At 46.1% G+C, this 14,453-nt stretch overlaps 74 pseudogenes; all 74 read left to right on the top strand.

Moving 5' to 3' along the window:
• Positions 1-93: 93 nt before the first annotated feature.
• LOC140107707 (5S ribosomal RNA) lies at positions 94-212 on the top strand (annotated as a pseudogene).
• A 70-nt stretch (positions 213-282) lies between these two features.
• LOC140107260 (5S ribosomal RNA) lies at positions 283-401 on the top strand (annotated as a pseudogene).
• A 72-nt stretch (positions 402-473) lies between these two features.
• Positions 474-592, top strand: LOC140107795 (5S ribosomal RNA; annotated as a pseudogene).
• Positions 593-662: 70 nt separating this feature from the next.
• Positions 663-781, top strand: LOC140107259 (5S ribosomal RNA; annotated as a pseudogene).
• Positions 782-851: 70 nt separating this feature from the next.
• On the top strand, positions 852-970 carry LOC140108101 (5S ribosomal RNA; annotated as a pseudogene).
• A 72-nt stretch (positions 971-1,042) lies between these two features.
• LOC140107258 (5S ribosomal RNA) lies at positions 1,043-1,161 on the top strand (annotated as a pseudogene).
• A 70-nt stretch (positions 1,162-1,231) lies between these two features.
• On the top strand, positions 1,232-1,350 carry LOC140107233 (5S ribosomal RNA; annotated as a pseudogene).
• A 72-nt stretch (positions 1,351-1,422) lies between these two features.
• Positions 1,423-1,541, top strand: LOC140107344 (5S ribosomal RNA; annotated as a pseudogene).
• Positions 1,542-1,804: 263 nt separating this feature from the next.
• On the top strand, positions 1,805-1,923 carry LOC140107887 (5S ribosomal RNA; annotated as a pseudogene).
• Positions 1,924-1,993: 70 nt separating this feature from the next.
• LOC140107705 (5S ribosomal RNA) lies at positions 1,994-2,112 on the top strand (annotated as a pseudogene).
• A 72-nt stretch (positions 2,113-2,184) lies between these two features.
• On the top strand, positions 2,185-2,303 carry LOC140107794 (5S ribosomal RNA; annotated as a pseudogene).
• A 70-nt stretch (positions 2,304-2,373) lies between these two features.
• Positions 2,374-2,492, top strand: LOC140107257 (5S ribosomal RNA; annotated as a pseudogene).
• Positions 2,493-2,562: 70 nt separating this feature from the next.
• Positions 2,563-2,681, top strand: LOC140107302 (5S ribosomal RNA; annotated as a pseudogene).
• A 70-nt stretch (positions 2,682-2,751) lies between these two features.
• Positions 2,752-2,870, top strand: LOC140107822 (5S ribosomal RNA; annotated as a pseudogene).
• Positions 2,871-2,942: 72 nt separating this feature from the next.
• LOC140107256 (5S ribosomal RNA) lies at positions 2,943-3,061 on the top strand (annotated as a pseudogene).
• Positions 3,062-3,131: 70 nt separating this feature from the next.
• LOC140107255 (5S ribosomal RNA) lies at positions 3,132-3,250 on the top strand (annotated as a pseudogene).
• A 70-nt stretch (positions 3,251-3,320) lies between these two features.
• On the top strand, positions 3,321-3,439 carry LOC140107254 (5S ribosomal RNA; annotated as a pseudogene).
• Positions 3,440-3,511: 72 nt separating this feature from the next.
• Positions 3,512-3,630, top strand: LOC140107601 (5S ribosomal RNA; annotated as a pseudogene).
• A 70-nt stretch (positions 3,631-3,700) lies between these two features.
• Positions 3,701-3,819, top strand: LOC140107629 (5S ribosomal RNA; annotated as a pseudogene).
• A 71-nt stretch (positions 3,820-3,890) lies between these two features.
• LOC140107252 (5S ribosomal RNA) lies at positions 3,891-4,009 on the top strand (annotated as a pseudogene).
• A 70-nt stretch (positions 4,010-4,079) lies between these two features.
• On the top strand, positions 4,080-4,198 carry LOC140107250 (5S ribosomal RNA; annotated as a pseudogene).
• A 70-nt stretch (positions 4,199-4,268) lies between these two features.
• On the top strand, positions 4,269-4,387 carry LOC140107249 (5S ribosomal RNA; annotated as a pseudogene).
• Positions 4,388-4,457: 70 nt separating this feature from the next.
• LOC140107248 (5S ribosomal RNA) lies at positions 4,458-4,576 on the top strand (annotated as a pseudogene).
• A 70-nt stretch (positions 4,577-4,646) lies between these two features.
• On the top strand, positions 4,647-4,765 carry LOC140107247 (5S ribosomal RNA; annotated as a pseudogene).
• A 70-nt stretch (positions 4,766-4,835) lies between these two features.
• LOC140107246 (5S ribosomal RNA) lies at positions 4,836-4,954 on the top strand (annotated as a pseudogene).
• Positions 4,955-5,024: 70 nt separating this feature from the next.
• LOC140107704 (5S ribosomal RNA) lies at positions 5,025-5,143 on the top strand (annotated as a pseudogene).
• Positions 5,144-5,213: 70 nt separating this feature from the next.
• Positions 5,214-5,332, top strand: LOC140107245 (5S ribosomal RNA; annotated as a pseudogene).
• Positions 5,333-5,402: 70 nt separating this feature from the next.
• LOC140107244 (5S ribosomal RNA) lies at positions 5,403-5,521 on the top strand (annotated as a pseudogene).
• A 70-nt stretch (positions 5,522-5,591) lies between these two features.
• LOC140107243 (5S ribosomal RNA) lies at positions 5,592-5,710 on the top strand (annotated as a pseudogene).
• Positions 5,711-5,780: 70 nt separating this feature from the next.
• On the top strand, positions 5,781-5,899 carry LOC140107241 (5S ribosomal RNA; annotated as a pseudogene).
• Positions 5,900-5,969: 70 nt separating this feature from the next.
• On the top strand, positions 5,970-6,088 carry LOC140107703 (5S ribosomal RNA; annotated as a pseudogene).
• Positions 6,089-6,158: 70 nt separating this feature from the next.
• LOC140107240 (5S ribosomal RNA) lies at positions 6,159-6,277 on the top strand (annotated as a pseudogene).
• A 72-nt stretch (positions 6,278-6,349) lies between these two features.
• Positions 6,350-6,468, top strand: LOC140107793 (5S ribosomal RNA; annotated as a pseudogene).
• A 70-nt stretch (positions 6,469-6,538) lies between these two features.
• On the top strand, positions 6,539-6,657 carry LOC140107238 (5S ribosomal RNA; annotated as a pseudogene).
• Positions 6,658-6,727: 70 nt separating this feature from the next.
• LOC140108260 (5S ribosomal RNA) lies at positions 6,728-6,846 on the top strand (annotated as a pseudogene).
• Positions 6,847-6,918: 72 nt separating this feature from the next.
• On the top strand, positions 6,919-7,037 carry LOC140107237 (5S ribosomal RNA; annotated as a pseudogene).
• A 70-nt stretch (positions 7,038-7,107) lies between these two features.
• Positions 7,108-7,226, top strand: LOC140108002 (5S ribosomal RNA; annotated as a pseudogene).
• A 72-nt stretch (positions 7,227-7,298) lies between these two features.
• Positions 7,299-7,417, top strand: LOC140107343 (5S ribosomal RNA; annotated as a pseudogene).
• A 263-nt stretch (positions 7,418-7,680) lies between these two features.
• Positions 7,681-7,799, top strand: LOC140107791 (5S ribosomal RNA; annotated as a pseudogene).
• Positions 7,800-7,869: 70 nt separating this feature from the next.
• On the top strand, positions 7,870-7,988 carry LOC140107236 (5S ribosomal RNA; annotated as a pseudogene).
• A 70-nt stretch (positions 7,989-8,058) lies between these two features.
• On the top strand, positions 8,059-8,177 carry LOC140107301 (5S ribosomal RNA; annotated as a pseudogene).
• Positions 8,178-8,247: 70 nt separating this feature from the next.
• Positions 8,248-8,366, top strand: LOC140107282 (5S ribosomal RNA; annotated as a pseudogene).
• Positions 8,367-8,438: 72 nt separating this feature from the next.
• Positions 8,439-8,557, top strand: LOC140107235 (5S ribosomal RNA; annotated as a pseudogene).
• Positions 8,558-8,627: 70 nt separating this feature from the next.
• On the top strand, positions 8,628-8,746 carry LOC140107234 (5S ribosomal RNA; annotated as a pseudogene).
• A 70-nt stretch (positions 8,747-8,816) lies between these two features.
• On the top strand, positions 8,817-8,935 carry LOC140107232 (5S ribosomal RNA; annotated as a pseudogene).
• Positions 8,936-9,007: 72 nt separating this feature from the next.
• On the top strand, positions 9,008-9,126 carry LOC140107600 (5S ribosomal RNA; annotated as a pseudogene).
• Positions 9,127-9,196: 70 nt separating this feature from the next.
• LOC140107628 (5S ribosomal RNA) lies at positions 9,197-9,315 on the top strand (annotated as a pseudogene).
• A 71-nt stretch (positions 9,316-9,386) lies between these two features.
• LOC140107368 (5S ribosomal RNA) lies at positions 9,387-9,505 on the top strand (annotated as a pseudogene).
• A 70-nt stretch (positions 9,506-9,575) lies between these two features.
• On the top strand, positions 9,576-9,694 carry LOC140107230 (5S ribosomal RNA; annotated as a pseudogene).
• A 70-nt stretch (positions 9,695-9,764) lies between these two features.
• Positions 9,765-9,883, top strand: LOC140107229 (5S ribosomal RNA; annotated as a pseudogene).
• Positions 9,884-9,953: 70 nt separating this feature from the next.
• Positions 9,954-10,072, top strand: LOC140107228 (5S ribosomal RNA; annotated as a pseudogene).
• A 70-nt stretch (positions 10,073-10,142) lies between these two features.
• LOC140107599 (5S ribosomal RNA) lies at positions 10,143-10,261 on the top strand (annotated as a pseudogene).
• A 70-nt stretch (positions 10,262-10,331) lies between these two features.
• On the top strand, positions 10,332-10,450 carry LOC140107281 (5S ribosomal RNA; annotated as a pseudogene).
• Positions 10,451-10,522: 72 nt separating this feature from the next.
• LOC140107227 (5S ribosomal RNA) lies at positions 10,523-10,641 on the top strand (annotated as a pseudogene).
• A 70-nt stretch (positions 10,642-10,711) lies between these two features.
• LOC140107225 (5S ribosomal RNA) lies at positions 10,712-10,830 on the top strand (annotated as a pseudogene).
• A 71-nt stretch (positions 10,831-10,901) lies between these two features.
• Positions 10,902-11,020, top strand: LOC140107224 (5S ribosomal RNA; annotated as a pseudogene).
• Positions 11,021-11,092: 72 nt separating this feature from the next.
• LOC140107702 (5S ribosomal RNA) lies at positions 11,093-11,211 on the top strand (annotated as a pseudogene).
• A 70-nt stretch (positions 11,212-11,281) lies between these two features.
• On the top strand, positions 11,282-11,400 carry LOC140107223 (5S ribosomal RNA; annotated as a pseudogene).
• A 72-nt stretch (positions 11,401-11,472) lies between these two features.
• Positions 11,473-11,591, top strand: LOC140107790 (5S ribosomal RNA; annotated as a pseudogene).
• A 70-nt stretch (positions 11,592-11,661) lies between these two features.
• Positions 11,662-11,780, top strand: LOC140107280 (5S ribosomal RNA; annotated as a pseudogene).
• Positions 11,781-11,852: 72 nt separating this feature from the next.
• Positions 11,853-11,971, top strand: LOC140107222 (5S ribosomal RNA; annotated as a pseudogene).
• Positions 11,972-12,041: 70 nt separating this feature from the next.
• Positions 12,042-12,160, top strand: LOC140107221 (5S ribosomal RNA; annotated as a pseudogene).
• A 70-nt stretch (positions 12,161-12,230) lies between these two features.
• Positions 12,231-12,349, top strand: LOC140107219 (5S ribosomal RNA; annotated as a pseudogene).
• A 72-nt stretch (positions 12,350-12,421) lies between these two features.
• LOC140107738 (5S ribosomal RNA) lies at positions 12,422-12,540 on the top strand (annotated as a pseudogene).
• A 70-nt stretch (positions 12,541-12,610) lies between these two features.
• Positions 12,611-12,729, top strand: LOC140107218 (5S ribosomal RNA; annotated as a pseudogene).
• Positions 12,730-12,799: 70 nt separating this feature from the next.
• Positions 12,800-12,918, top strand: LOC140107217 (5S ribosomal RNA; annotated as a pseudogene).
• A 70-nt stretch (positions 12,919-12,988) lies between these two features.
• Positions 12,989-13,107, top strand: LOC140107216 (5S ribosomal RNA; annotated as a pseudogene).
• A 70-nt stretch (positions 13,108-13,177) lies between these two features.
• On the top strand, positions 13,178-13,296 carry LOC140107215 (5S ribosomal RNA; annotated as a pseudogene).
• Positions 13,297-13,368: 72 nt separating this feature from the next.
• LOC140107701 (5S ribosomal RNA) lies at positions 13,369-13,487 on the top strand (annotated as a pseudogene).
• A 70-nt stretch (positions 13,488-13,557) lies between these two features.
• Positions 13,558-13,676, top strand: LOC140107213 (5S ribosomal RNA; annotated as a pseudogene).
• Positions 13,677-13,748: 72 nt separating this feature from the next.
• Positions 13,749-13,867, top strand: LOC140107789 (5S ribosomal RNA; annotated as a pseudogene).
• Positions 13,868-13,937: 70 nt separating this feature from the next.
• LOC140107212 (5S ribosomal RNA) lies at positions 13,938-14,056 on the top strand (annotated as a pseudogene).
• Positions 14,057-14,126: 70 nt separating this feature from the next.
• LOC140107211 (5S ribosomal RNA) lies at positions 14,127-14,245 on the top strand (annotated as a pseudogene).
• Positions 14,246-14,315: 70 nt separating this feature from the next.
• Positions 14,316-14,434, top strand: LOC140107990 (5S ribosomal RNA; annotated as a pseudogene).
• Positions 14,435-14,453: the final 19 nt, after the last annotated feature.

Genomic DNA, 14,453 nt, shown 5'->3' with positions numbered 1-14,453 from the left:
GGGAATCCCAAGTTCCGTTGACCTTTTTGAACCTGAAAATTGTGTTAGTTTCTCTATGAGATAGTAAAAGAAGGTTCAAATTGAACAGCTGCTGTCAACGGCCATTCTAAGCTGAATGTGCCTGCTCTCGTCAGATCGCAGCAGCAATGCAGCTTAAGGCTTGGCAAGTACCAGCATGGGAGACTGGCTGGGAATCCCAAGTTCCATTGACCTTTTTGAACCTGAAAATTGTGTTAGTTTCTCTATGAGATAGTAAAAGAAGGTTCAAATTGAACAGCTGCTGTCAACGGCCATTCTAAGCTGAATGTGCCTGCTCTCGTCAGATCGCAGCAGCAATGCAGCTTAAGGCTTGGCAAGTACCAGCATGGGAGACTGGCTGGGAATCCCAAGTTCCGTTGACCTTTTTGAACCTGAAAATTGTGTTAGTTTCTCTGTCAAAGATGGTAAAAGAAGGTTCAAATTGAACATCTGCTGTCAACGGCCATTCTAAGCTGAATGTGCCTGCTCTCGTCAGATCGCAGCATCAATGCAGCTTAAGGCTTGGCAAGTACAAGCATGGGAGACTGGCTGGGAATCCCAAGTTCCGTTGACCTTTTTGAACCTGAAAATTGTGTTAGTTTCTCTATGAGATAGTAAAAGAAGGTTCAAATTGAACAGCTGCTGTCAACGGCCATTCTAAGCTGAATGTGCCTGCTCTCGTCAGATCGCAGCAGCAATGCAGCTTAAGGCTTGGCAAGTACCAGCATGGGAGACTGGCTGGGAATCCCAAGTTCCGTTGACCTTTTTGAACCTGAAAATTGTGTTAGTTTCTCTATGAGATAGTAAAAGAAGGTTCAAATTGAACAGCTGCGGTCAACGGCCATTCTAAGCTGAATGTGCCTGCTCTCGTCAGATCGCAGCAGCAATGCAGCTTAAGGCTTGGCAAGTACCAGCATGGGAGACTAGCTGGGAATCCCAAGTTCCGTTGACCTTTTTGAACCTGAAAATTGTGTTAGTTTCCCTGTCAAAGATGGTAAAAGAAGGTTCAAATTGGACAGCTGCTGTCAACGGCCATTCTAAGCTGAATGTGCCTGCTCTCGTCAGATCGCAGCAGCAATGCAGCTTAAGGCTTGGCAAGTACCAGCATGGGAGACTGGCTGGGAATCCCAAGTTCCGTTGACCTTTTTGAACCTGAAAATTGTGTTAGTTTCTCTATGAGATAGTAAAAGAAGGTTCAAATTGAACAGCTGCTGTCAACGGCCATTCTAAGCTGAATGTGCCTGCTCTCATCAGATCGCAGCAGCAATGCAGCTTAAGGCTTGGCAAGTACCAGCATGGGAGACTGGCTGGGAATCCCAAGTTCCGTTGACCTTTTTGAACCTGGAAATTGTGTTAGTTTCTCTGTCAAAGATGGTAAAAGAAGGTTCAAATTGAACAGCTGCTGTCAACGGCCATTCTAAGCTGAATGTGCCTGCTCTCGTCAGATCGCAGCAGCAATGCAGCTTAAGGCTTGGCAAGTACCAGCATGGGAGACTGGCTGGGAATCCCAAGTTCTGTTGACCTTTTTGAACCTGAAAATTGTGTTAGTTTCTCTGTCAAAGATGGTAAAAGAAGGTTCAAATTGAACAGCTGCTGTCAACGGCCATTCTAAGCTGAATGTGCCTGCTCTCGTCAAATCACAGCATCAATGCAGCTTAAGGCTTGGCAAGTACCAGCATGGGAGACTGGCTGGGAATCCCAAGTTCCGTTGACCTTTTTGAACCTGAAAATTGTGTTAGTTTCTCTGTCAAAGATGGTAAAAGAAGGTTCAAATTGAACAGCTGCTGTCAACGGCCATTCTAAGCTGAATGTGCCTGCTCTCGTCAGATCGCAGCAGCAATGCAGCTTAAGGCTTGGCAACTACCAGCATGGGAGACTGGTTGGGAATCCCAAGTTCCATTGACCTTTTTGAACCTGAAAATTGTGTTAGTTTCTCTATGAGATAGTAAAAGAAGGTTCAAATTGAACAGCTGCTGTCAACGGCCATTCTAAGCTGAATGTGCCTGCTCTCGTCAGATCGCAGCAGCAATGCAGCTTAAGGCTTGGCAAGTACCAGCATGGGAGACTGGCTGGGAATCCCAAGTTCCATTGACCTTTTTGAACCTGAAAATTGTGTTAGTTTCTCTGTCAAAGATGGTAAAAGAAGGTTCAAATTGAACATCTGCTGTCAACGGCCATTCTAAGCTGAATGTGCCTGCTCTCGTCAGATCGCAGCATCAATGCAGCTTAAGGCTTGGCAAGTACAAGCATGGGAGACTGGCTGGGAATCCCAAGTTCCGTTGACCTTTTTGAACCTGAAAATTGTGTTAGTTTCTCTATGAGATAGTAAAAGAAGGTTCAAATTGAACAGCTGCTGTCAACGGCCATTCTAAGCTGAATGTGCCTGCTCTCGTCAGATCGCAGCAGCAATGCAGCTTAAGGCTTGGCAAGTACCAGCATGGGAGACTGGCTGGGAATCCCAAGTTCCGTTGACCTTTTTGAACCTGAAAATTGTGTTAGTTTCTCTATGAGATAGTAAAAGAAGGTTCAAATTGAACAGCTGCGGTCAACGGCCATTCTAAGCTGAATGTGCCTGCTCTCGTCAGATCGCAGCAGCAATGCAGCTTAAGGCTTGGCAAGTACCAGCATGGGAGACTGGCTGGGAAACCCAAGTTCCGTTGACCTTTTTGAACCTGAAAATTGTGTTAGTTTCTCTATGAGATAGTAAAAGAAGGTTCAAATTGAACAGCTGCTGTCAACGGCCATTCTAAGCTGAATGTGCCTGCTCTCGTCAGATCGCAGCAGCAATGCAGCTTAAGGCTTGGCAAGTACCAGCATGTGGGACTAGCTGGGAATCCCAAGTTCCGTTGACCTTTTTGAACCTGAAAATTGTGTTAGTTTCCCTGTCAAAGATGGTAAAAGAAGGTTCAAATTGGACAGCTGCTGTCAACGGCCATTCTAAGCTGAATGTGCCTGCTCTCGTCAGATCGCAGCAGCAATGCAGCTTAAGGCTTGGCAAGTACCAGCATGGGAGACTGGCTGGGAATCCCAAGTTCCGTTGACCTTTTTGAACCTGAAAATTGTGTTAGTTTCTCTATGAGATAGTAAAAGAAGGTTCAAATTGAACAGCTGCGGTCAACGGCCATTCTAAGCTGAATGTGCCTGCTCTCGTCAGATCGCAGCAGCAATGCAGCTTAAGGCTTGGCAAGTACCAGCATGGGAGACTGGCTGGGAATCCCAAGTTCCGTTGACCTTTTTGAACCTGAAAATTGTGTTAGTTTCTCTATGAGATAGTAAAAGAAGGTTCAAATTGAACAGCTGCTGTCAACGGCCATTCTAAGCTGAATGTGCCTGCTCTCGTCAGATCGCAGCAGCAATGCAGCTTAAGGCTTGGCAAGTACCAGCATGGGAGACTGGCTGGGAATCCCAAGTTCCGTTGACCTTTTTGAACCTGAAAATTGTATTAGTTTCTCTGTCAAAGATGGTAAAAGAAGGTTCAAATTGAACAGCTGCTGTCAACGGCCATTCTAAGCTGAATGTGCCTGCTCTCGTCAGATCGCAGCAGCAATGCAGCTTAAGGCTTGGCAAGTACCAGCAAGGGAGACTGGCTGGGAATCCCAAGTTCCGTTGACCTTTTTGAACCTGAAAATTGTGTTAGTTTCTCTATGAGATAGTAAAAGAAGGTTCAAATTGAACAGCTGCTGTCAACGGCCATTCTAAGCTGAATGTGCTTGCTCTCGTCAGATCGCAGCAGCAATGCAGCTTAAGGCTTGGCAAGTACCAGCATGGGAGACTGGCTGGGAATCCCAAGTTCCGTTGACAATTTTTGAACCTGAAAATTGTGTTAGTTTCTCTATGACATAGTAAAAGCAGGTTCAAATTGAACAGCTGCTGTCAACGGCCATTCTAAGCTGAATGTGCCTGCTCTCGTCAGATCGCAGCAGCAATGCAGCTTAAGGCTTGGCAAGTACCAGCATGGGAGACTGGCTGGGAATCCCAAGTTCCGTTGACCTTTTTGAACCTGAAAATTGTGTTAGTTTCTCTATGAGATAGTAAAAGAAGGTTCAAATTGAACAGCTGCTGTCAACGGCCATTCTAAGCTGAATGTGCCTGCTCTCGTCAGATCGCAGCAGCAATGCAGCTTAAGGCTTGGCAAGTACCAGCATGGGAGACTGGCTGGGAATCCCAAGTTCCGTTGACCTTTTTGAACCTGAAAATTGTGTTAGTTTCTCTATGAGATAGTAAAAGAAGGTTCAAATTGAACAGCTGCGGTCAACGGCCATTCTAAGCTGAATGTGCCTGCTCTCGTCAGATCGCAGCAGCAATGCAGCTTAAGGCTTGGCAAGTACCAGCATGGGAGACTGGCTGGGAATCCCAAGTTCCGTTGACCTTTTTGAACCTGAAAATTGTGTTAGTTTCTCTATGAGATAGTAAAAGAAGGTTCAAATTGAACAGCTGCTGTCAACGGCCATTCTAAGCTGAATGTGCCTGCTCTCGTCAGATCGCAGCAGCAATGCAGCTTAAGGCTTGGCAAGTACCAGCATGGGAGACTGGCTGGGAATCCCAAGTTCCGTTGACCTTTTTGAACCTGAAAATTGTGTTAGTTTCTCTATGAGATAGTAAAAGAAGGTTCAAATTGAACAGCTGCTGTCAACGGCCATTCTAAGCTGAATGTGCCTGCTCTCGTCAGATCGCAGCAGCAATGCAGCTTAAGGCTTGGCAAGTACCAGCATGGGAGACTGGCTGGGAATCCCAAGTTCCGTTGACCTTTTTGAACCTGAAAATTGTGTTAGTTTCTCTATGAGATAGTAAAAGAAGGTTCAAATTGAACAGCTGCGGTCAACGGCCATTCTAAGCTGAATGTGCCTGCTCTCGTCAGATCGCAGCAGCAATGCAGCTTAAGGCTTGGCAAGTACCAGCATGGGAGACTGGCTGGGAATCCCAAGTTCCGTTGACCTTTTTGAACCTGAAAATTGTGTTAGTTTCTCTATGAGATAGTAAAAGAAGGTTCAAATTGAACAGCTGCTGTCAACGGCCATTCTAAGCTGAATGTGCCTGCTCTCGTCAGATCGCAGCAGCAATGCAGCTTAAGGCTTGGCAAGTACCAGCATGGGAGACTGGCTGGGAATCCCAAGTTCCATTGACCTTTTTGAACCTGAAAATTGTGTTAGTTTCTCTATGAGATAGTAAAAGAAGGTTCAAATTGAACAGCTGCTGTCAACGGCCATTCTAAGCTGAATGTGCCTGCTCTCGTCAGATCGCAGCAGCAATGCAGCTTAAGGCTTGGCAAGTACCAGCATGGGAGACTGGCTGGGAATCCCAAGTTCCGTTGACCTTTATGAACCTGAAAATTGTGTTAGTTTCTCTATGAGATAGTAAAAGAAGGTTCAAATTGAACAGCCGCTGTCAACGGCCATTCTAAGCTGAATGTGCCTGCTCTCGTCAGATCGCAGCAGCAATGCAGCTTAAGGCTTGGCAAGTACCAGCATGGGAGACTGGCTGGGAATCCCAAGTTCCGTTGACCTTTTTGAACCTGAAAATTGTGTTAGTTTCTCTATGAGATAGTAAAAGAAGGTTCAAATTGAACAGCTGCTGTCAACGGCCATTCTAAGCTGAATGTGCCTGCTCTCGTCAGATCGCAGCAGCAATGCAGCTTAAGGCTTGGCAAGTACCAGCATGGGAGACTGGCTGGGAATCCCAAGTTCCGTTGACCTTTTTGAACCTGAAAATTGTGTTAGTTTCTCTATGAGATAGTAAAAGAAGGTTCAAATTGAACAGCTGCGGTCAACGGCCATTCTAAGCTGAATGTGCCTGCTCTCGTCAGATCGCAGCAGCAATGCAGCTTAAGGCTTGGCAAGTACCAGCATGGGAGACTGGCTGGGAATCCCAAGTTCCGTTGACCTTTTTGAACCTGAAAATTGTGTTAGTTTCTCTATGAGATAGTAAAAGAAGGTTCAAATTGAACAGCTGCTGTCAACGGCCATTCTAAGCTGAATGTGCCTGCTCTCGTCAGATCGCAGCAGCAATGCAGCTTAAGGCTTGGCAAGTACCAGCATGGGAGACTGGCTGGGAATCCCAAGTTCCATTGACCTTTTTGAACCTGAAAATTGTGTTAGTTTCTCTATGAGATAGTAAAAGAAGGTTCAAATTGAACAGCTGCTGTCAACGGCCATTCTAAGCTGAATGTGCCTGCTCTCGTCAGATCGCAGCAGCAATGCAGCTTAAGGCTTGGCAAGTACCAGCATGGGAGACTGGCTGGGAATCCCAAGTTCCGTTGACCTTTTTGAACCTGAAAATTGTGTTAGTTTCTCTGTCAAAGATGGTAAAAGAAGGTTCAAATTGAACATCTGCTGTCAACGGCCATTCTAAGCTGAATGTGCCTGCTCTCGTCAGATCGCAGCATCAATGCAGCTTAAGGCTTGGCAAGTACAAGCATGGGAGACTGGCTGGGAATCCCAAGTTCCGTTGACCTTTTTGAACCTGAAAATTGTGTTAGTTTCTCTATGAGATAGTAAAAGAAGGTTCAAATTGAACAGCTGCTGTCAACGGCCATTCTAAGCTGAATGTGCCTGCTCTCGTCAGATCGCAGCAGCAATGCAGCTTAAGGCTTGGCAAGTACCAGCATGGGAGACTGGCTGGGAATCCCAAGTTCCGTTGACCTTTTTGAACCTGAAAATTGTGTTAGTTTCTCTATGAGATAGTAAAAGAAGGTTCAAATTGAACAGCTGCGGTCAACGGCCATTCTAAGCTGAATGTGCCTGCTCTCGTCAGATCGCAGCAGCAATGCAGCTTAAGGCTTGGCAAGTACCAGCATGGGAGACTAGCTGGGAATCCCAAGTTCCGTTGACCTTTTTGAACCTGAAAATTGTGTTAGTTTCCCTGTCAAAGATGGTAAAAGAAGGTTCAAATTGGACAGCTGCTGTCAACGGCCATTCTAAGCTGAATGTGCCTGCTCTCGTCAGATCGCAGCAGCAATGCAGCTTAAGGCTTGGCAAGTACCAGCATGGGAGACTGGCTGGGAATCCCAAGTTCCGTTGACCTTTTTGAACCTGAAAATTGTGTTAGTTTCTCTATGAGATAGTAAAAGAAGGTTCAAATTGAACAGCTGCTGTCAACGGCCATTCTAAGCTGAATGTGCCTGCTCTCATCAGATCGCAGCAGCAATGCAGCTTAAGGCTTGGCAAGTACCAGCATGGGAGACTGGCTGGGAATCCCAAGTTCCGTTGACCTTTTTGAACCTGGAAATTGTGTTAGTTTCTCTGTCAAAGATGGTAAAAGAAGGTTCAAATTGAACAGCTGCTGTCAACGGCCATTCTAAGCTGAATGTGCCTGCTCTCGTCAGATCGCAGCAGCAATGCAGCTTAAGGCTTGGCAAGTACCAGCATGGGAGACTGGCTGGGAATCCCAAGTTCTGTTGACCTTTTTGAACCTGAAAATTGTGTTAGTTTCTCTGTCAAAGATGGTAAAAGAAGGTTCAAATTGAACAGCTGCTGTCAACGGCCATTCTAAGCTGAATGTGCCTGCTCTCGTCAAATCACAGCATCAATGCAGCTTAAGGCTTGGCAAGTACCAGCATGGGAGACTGGCTGGGAATCCCAAGTTCCGTTGACCTTTTTGAACCTGAAAATTGTGTTAGTTTCTCTGTCAAAGATGGTAAAAGAAGGTTCAAATTGAACATCTGCTGTCAACGGCCATTCTAAGCTGAATGTGCCTGCTCTCGTCAGATCGCAGCATCAATGCAGCTTAAGGCTTGGCAAGTACAAGCATGGGAGACTGGCTGGGAATCCCAAGTTCCGTTGACCTTTTTGAACCTGAAAATTGTGTTAGTTTCTCTATGAGATAGTAAAAGAAGGTTCAAATTGAACAGCTGCTGTCAACGGCCATTCTAAGCTGAATGTGCCTGCTCTCGTCAGATCGCAGCAGCAATGCAGCTTAAGGCTTGGCAAGTACCAGCATGGGAGACTGGCTGGGAATCCCAAGTTCCGTTGACCTTTTTGAACCTGAAAATTGTGTTAGTTTCTCTATGAGATAGTAAAAGAAGGTTCAAATTGAACAGCTGCGGTCAACGGCCATTCTAAGCTGAATGTGCCTGCTCTCGTCAGATCGCAGCAGCAATGCAGCTTAAGGCTTGGCAAGTACCAGCATGGGAGACTGGCTGGGAAACCCAAGTTCCGTTGACCTTTTTGAACCTGAAAATTGTGTTAGTTTCTCTATGAGATAGTAAAAGAAGGTTCAAATTGAACAGCTGCTGTCAACGGCCATTCTAAGCTGAATGTGCCTGCTCTCGTCAGATCGCAGCAGCAATGCAGCTTAAGGCTTGGCAAGTACCAGCATGGGGGACTAGCTGGGAATCCCAAGTTCCGTTGACCTTTTTGAACCTGAAAATTGTGTTAGTTTCCCTGTCAAAGATGGTAAAAGAAGGTTCAAATTGGACAGCTGCTGTCAACGGCCATTCTAAGCTGAATGTGCCTGCTCTCGTCAGATCGCAGCAGCAATGCAGCTTAAGGCTTGGCAAGTACCAGCATGGGAGACTGGCTGGGAATCCCAAGTTCCGTTGACCTTTTTGAACCTGAAAATTGTGTTAGTTTCTCTATGAGATAGTAAAAGAAGGTTCAAATTGAACAGCTGCGGTCAACGGCCATTCTAAGCTGAATGTGCCTGCTCTCGTCAGATCGCAGCAGCAATGCAGCTTAAGGCTTGGCAAGTACCAGCATGGGAGACTGGCTGGGAATCCCAAGTTCCGTTGACCTTTTTGAACCTGAAAATTGTGTTAGTTTCTCTATGAGATAGTAAAAGAAGGTTCAAATTGAACTGCTGCTGTCAACGGCCATTCTAAGCTGAATGTGCCTGCTCTCGTCAGATCGCAGCAGCAATGCAGCTTAAGGCTTGGCAAGTACCAGCATGGGAGACTGGCTGGGAATCCCAAGTTCCGTTGACCTTTTTGAACCTGAAAATTGTATTAGTTTCTCTGTCAAAGATGGTAAAAGAAGGTTCAAATTGAACAGCTGCTGTCAACGGCCATTCTAAGCTGAATGTGCCTGCTCTCGTCAGATCGCAGCAGCAATGCAGCTTAAGGCTTGGCAAGTACCAGCAAGGGAGACTGGCTGGGAATCCCAAGTTCCGTTGACCTTTTTGAACCTGAAAATTGTGTTAGTTTCTCTATGAGATAGTAAAAGAAGGTTCAAATTGAACAGCTGCTGTCAACGGCCATTCTAAGCTGAATGTGCTTGCTCTCGTCAGATCGCAGCAGCAATGCAGCTTAAGGCTTGGCAAGTACCAGCATGGGAGACTGGCTGGGAATCCCAAGTTCCGTTGACAATTTTTGAACCTGAAAATTGTGTTAGTTTCTCTATGACATAGTAAAAGCAGGTTCAAATTGAACAGCTGCTGTCAACGGCCATTCTAAGCTGAATGTGCCTGCTCTCGTCAGATCGCAGCAGCAATGCAGCTTAAGGCTTGGCAAGTACCAGCTTGGGAGACTGGCTGGGAATCCCAAGTTCCGTTGACCTTTTTGAACCTGAAAATTGTGTTAGTTTCTCTATGAGATAGTAAAAGAAGGTTCAAATTGAACAGCTGCTGTCAACGGCCATTCTAAGCTGAATGTGCCTGCTCTCGTCAGATCGCAGCAGCAATGCAGCTTAAGGCTTGGCAAGTACCAGCATGGGAGACTGGCTGGGAATCCCAAGTTCCGTTGACCTTTTTGAACCTGAAAATTGTGTTAGTTTCTCTATGAGATAGTAAAAGAAGGTTCAAATTGAACAGCTGCTGTCAACGGCCATTCTAAGCTGAATGTGCCTGCTCTCGTCAGATCGCAGCAGCAATGCAGCTTAAGGCTTGGCAAGTACCAGCATGGGAGACTGGCTGGGAATCCCAAGTTCCGTTGACCTTTTTGAACCTGAAAATTGTGTTAGTTTCTCTATGAGATAGTAAAAGAAGGTTCAAATTGAACAGCTGCGGTCAACGGCCATTCTAAGCTGAATGTGCCTGCTCTCGTCAGATCGCAGCAGCAATGCAGCTTAAGGCTTGGCAAGTACCAGCATGGGAGACTGGCTGGGAATCCCAAGTTCCGTTGACCTTTTTGAACCTGAAAATTGTGTTAGTTTCTCTATGAGATAGTAAAAGAAGGTTCAAATTGAACAGCTGCTGTCAACGGCCATTCTAAGCTGAATGTGCCTGCTCTCGTCAGATCGCAGCAGCAATGCAGCTTAAGGCTTGGCAAGTACCAGCAAGGGAGACTGGCTGGGAATCCCAAGTTCCGTTGACCTTTTTGAACCTGAAAATTGTGTTAGTTTCTCTATGAGATAGTAAAAGAAGGTTCAAATTGAACAGCTGCTGTCAACGGCCATTCTAAGCTGAATGTGCCTGCTCTCGTCAGATCGCAGCAGCAATGCAGCTTAAGGCTTGGCAAGTACCAGCATGGGGGACTAGCTGGGAATCCCAAGTTCCGTTGACCTTTTTGAACCTGAAAATTGTGTTAGTTTCCCTGTCAAAGATGGTAAAAGAAGGTTCAAATTGGACAGCTGCTGTCAACGGCCATTCTAAGCTGAATGTGCCTGCTCTCGTCAGATCGCAGCAGCAATGCAGCTTAAGGCTTGGCAAGTACCAGCATGGGAGACTGGCTGGGAATCCCAAGTTCCGTTGACCTTTTTGAACCTGAAAATTGTGTTAGTTTCTCTATGAGATAGTAAAAGAAGGTTCAAATTGAACAGCTGCGGTCAACGGCCATTCTAAGCTGAATGTGCCTGCTCTCGTCAGATCGCAGCAGCAATGCAGCTTAAGGCTTGGCAAGTACCAGCATGGGAGACTGGCTGGGAATCCCAAGTTCCGTTGACCTTTTTGAACCTTAAAAATTGTGTTAGGTTCTCTATGAGATAGTAAAAGAAGGTTCAAATTGAACAGCTGCTGTCAACGGCCATTCTAAGCTGAATGTGCCTGCTCTCGTCAGATCGCAGCAGCAATGCAGCTTAAGGCTTGGCAAGTACCAGCATGGGAGACTGGCTGGGAATCCCAAGTTCCGTTGACCTTTTTGAACCTGAAAATTGTATTAGTTTCTCTGTCAAAGATGGTAAAAGAAGGTTCAAATTGAACAGCTGCTGTCAACGGCCATTCTAAGCTGAATGTGCCTGCTCTCGTCAGATCGCAGCAGCAATGCAGCTTAAGGCTTGGCAAGTACCAGCATGGGAGACTGGCTGGGAATCCCAAGTTCCATTGACCTTTTTGAACCTGAAAATTGTGTTAGTTTCTCTATGAGATAGTAAAAGAAGGTTCAAATTGAACAGCTGCTGTCAACGGCCATTCTAAGCTGAATGTGCCTGCTCTCGTCAGATCGCAGCAGCAATGCAGCTTAAGGCTTGGCAAGTACCAGCATGGGAGACTGGCTGGGAATCCCAAGTTCCGTTGACCTTTTTGAACCTGAAAATTGTGTTAGTTTCTCTGTCAAAGATGGTAAAAGAAGGTTCAAATTGAACATCTGCTGTCAACGGCCATTCTAAGCTGAATGTGCCTGCTCTCGTCAGATCGCAGCATCAATGCAGCTTAAGGCTTGGCAAGTACAAGCATGGGAGACTGGCTGGGAATCCCAAGTTCCGTTGACCTTTTTGAACCTGAAAATTGTGTTAGTTTCTCTATGAGATAGTAAAAGAAGGTTCAAATTGAACAGCTGCGGTCAACGGCCATTCTAAGCTGAATGTGCCTGCTCTCGTCAGATCGCAGCAGCAATGCAGCTTAAGGCTTGGCAAGTACCAGCATGGGGGACTAGCTGGGAATCCCAAGTTCCGTTGACCTTTTTGAACCTGAAAATTGTGTTAGTTTCCCTGTCAAAGATGGTAAAAGAAGGTTCAAATTGGACAGCTGCTGTCAACGGCCATTCTAAGCTGAATGTGCCTGCTCTCGTCAGATCGCAGCAGCAATGCAGCTTAAGGCTTGGCAAGTACCAGCATGGGAGACTGGCTGGGAATCCCAAGTTCCGTTGACCTTTTTGAACCTGAAAATTGTGTTAGTTTCTCTATGAGATAGTAAAAGAAGGTTCAAATTGAACAGCTGCGGTCAACGGCCATTCTAAGCTGAATGTGCCTGCTCTCGTCAGATCGCAGCAGCAATGCAGCTTAAGGCTTGGCAAGTACCAGCATGGGAGACTGGCTGGGAATCCCAAGTTCCGTTGACCTTTTTGAACCTGAAAATTGTGTTAGTTTCTCTATGAGATAGTAAAAGAAGGTTCAAATTGAACAGCTGCTGTCAACGGCCATTCTAAGCTGAATGTGCCTGCTCTCGTCAGATCGCAGCAGCAATGCAGCTTAAGGCTTGGCAAGTACCAGCATGGGAGACTGGCTGGGAATCCCAAGTTCCGTTGACCTTTTTGAACCTGAAAATTGTATTAGTTTCTCTGTCAAAGATGGTAAAAGAAGGTTCAAATTGAACAGCTGCTGTCAACGGCTATTCTAAGCTGAATGTGCCTGCTCTCGTCAGATCGCAGCAGCAATGCAGCTTAAGGCTTGGCAAGTACCAGCAAGGGAGACTGGCTGGGAATCCCAAGTTCCGTTGACCTTTTTGAACCTGAAAATTGTGTTAGTTTCTCTATGAGATAGTAAAAGAAGGTTCAAATTGAACAGCTGCTGTCAACGGCCATTCTAAGCTGAATGTGCCTGCTCTCGTCAGATCGCAGCAGCAATGCAGCTTAAGGCTTGGCAAGTACCAGCATGGGAGACTGGCTGGGAATCCCAAGTTCCGTTGACCTTTTTGAACCTGAAAATTGTGTTAGTTTCTCTAAGACATAGTAAAAGAAGGTTCAAATTGAACAGCTGCTGTCAACGGCCATTCTAAGCTGAATGTGCCTGCTCTCGTCAGATCGCAGCAGCAATGCAGCTTAAGGCTTGGCAAGTACCAGCATGGGAGACTGGCTGGGAATCCCAAGTTCCGTTGACCTTTTTGAACCTGAAAATTGTGTTAGTTTCTCCATGAGATAGTAAAAGAAGGTTCAAATTGAACAGCTGCTGTCAACGGCCATTCTAAGCTGAATGTGCCTGCTCTCGTCAGATCGCAGCAGCAATGCAGCTTAAGGCTTGGCAAGTACCAGCATGGGAGACTGGCTGGGAATCCCAAGTTCCGTTGACCTTTTTGAACCTGAAAATTGTGTTAGTTTCTCTATGAGATAGTAAAAGAAGGTTCAAATTGAACAGCTGCTGTCAACGGCCATTCTAAGCTGAATGTGCCTGCTCTCGTCAGATCGCAGCAGCAATGCAGCTTAAGGCTTGGCAAGTACCAGCATGGGAGACTGGCTGGGAATCCCAAGTTCCGTTGACCTTTTTGAACCTGAAAATTGTATTAGTTTCTCTGTCAAAGATGGTAAAAGAAGGTTCAAATTGAACAGCTGCTGTCAACGGCCATTCTAAGCTGAATGTGCCTGCTCTCGTCAGATCGCAGCAGCAATGCAGCTTAAGGCTTGGCAAGTACCAGCATGGGAGACTGGCTGGGAATCCCAAGTTCCATTGACCTTTTTGAACCTGAAAATTGTGTTAGTTTCTCTATGAGATAGTAAAAGAAGGTTCAAATTGAACAGCTGCTGTCAACGGCCATTCTAAGCTGAATGTGCCTGCTCTCGTCAGATCGCAGCAGCAATGCAGCTTAAGGCTTGGCAAGTACCAGCATGGGAGACTGGCTGGGAATCCCAAGTTCCGTTGACCTTTTTGAACCTGAAAATTGTGTTAGTTTCTCTGTCAAAGATGGTAAAAGAAGGTTCAAATTGAACATCTGCTGTCAACGGCCATTCTAAGCTGAATGTGCCTGCTCTCGTCAGATCGCAGCATCAATGCAGCTTAAGGCTTGGCAAGTACAAGCATGGGAGACTGGCTGGGAATCCCAAGTTCCGTTGACCTTTTTGAACCTGAAAATTGTGTTAGTTTCTCTATGAGATAGTAAAAGAAGGTTCAAATTGAACAGCTGCTGTCAACGGCCATTCTAAGCTGAATGTGCCTGCTCTCGTCAGATCGCAGCAGCAATGCAGCTTAAGGCTTGGCAAGTACCAGCATGGGAGACTGGCTGGGAATCCCAAGTTCCGTTGACCTTTTTGAACCTGAAAATTGTGTTAGTTTCTCTAAGACATAGTAAAAGAAGGTTCAAATTGAACAGCTGCTGTCAACGGCCATTCTAAGCTGAATGTGCCTGCTCTCGTCAGATCGCAGCAGCAATGCAGCTTAAGGCTTGGCAAGTACCAGCATGGGAGACTGGCTGGGAATCCCAAGTTCCGTTGACCTTTTTGAACCTGAAAATTGTGTTAGTTTCTCCATGAGATAGTAAAAGAAGGTTCAAATTGAACAGCTGCTGTCAACGGCCATTCTAAGCTGAATGTGCCTGCTCTCATCAGATCGCAGCAGCAATGCAGCTTAAGGCTTGGCAAGTACCAGCATGGGAGACTGGCTGGGAATCCCAAGTTCCGTTGACCTTTTTGAACCTGAAAATTG

Source organism: Engystomops pustulosus, unplaced genomic scaffold (genome assembly GCF_040894005.1).
Source record: "Engystomops pustulosus unplaced genomic scaffold, aEngPut4.maternal MAT_SCAFFOLD_121, whole genome shotgun sequence".
In the NCBI taxonomy this organism is placed as follows: domain Eukaryota; kingdom Metazoa; phylum Chordata; class Amphibia; order Anura; family Leptodactylidae; genus Engystomops; species Engystomops pustulosus.
Note: the sequence above shows the minus strand (reverse complement) of the source record. Positions and strands in the feature narration are given on the sequence as shown.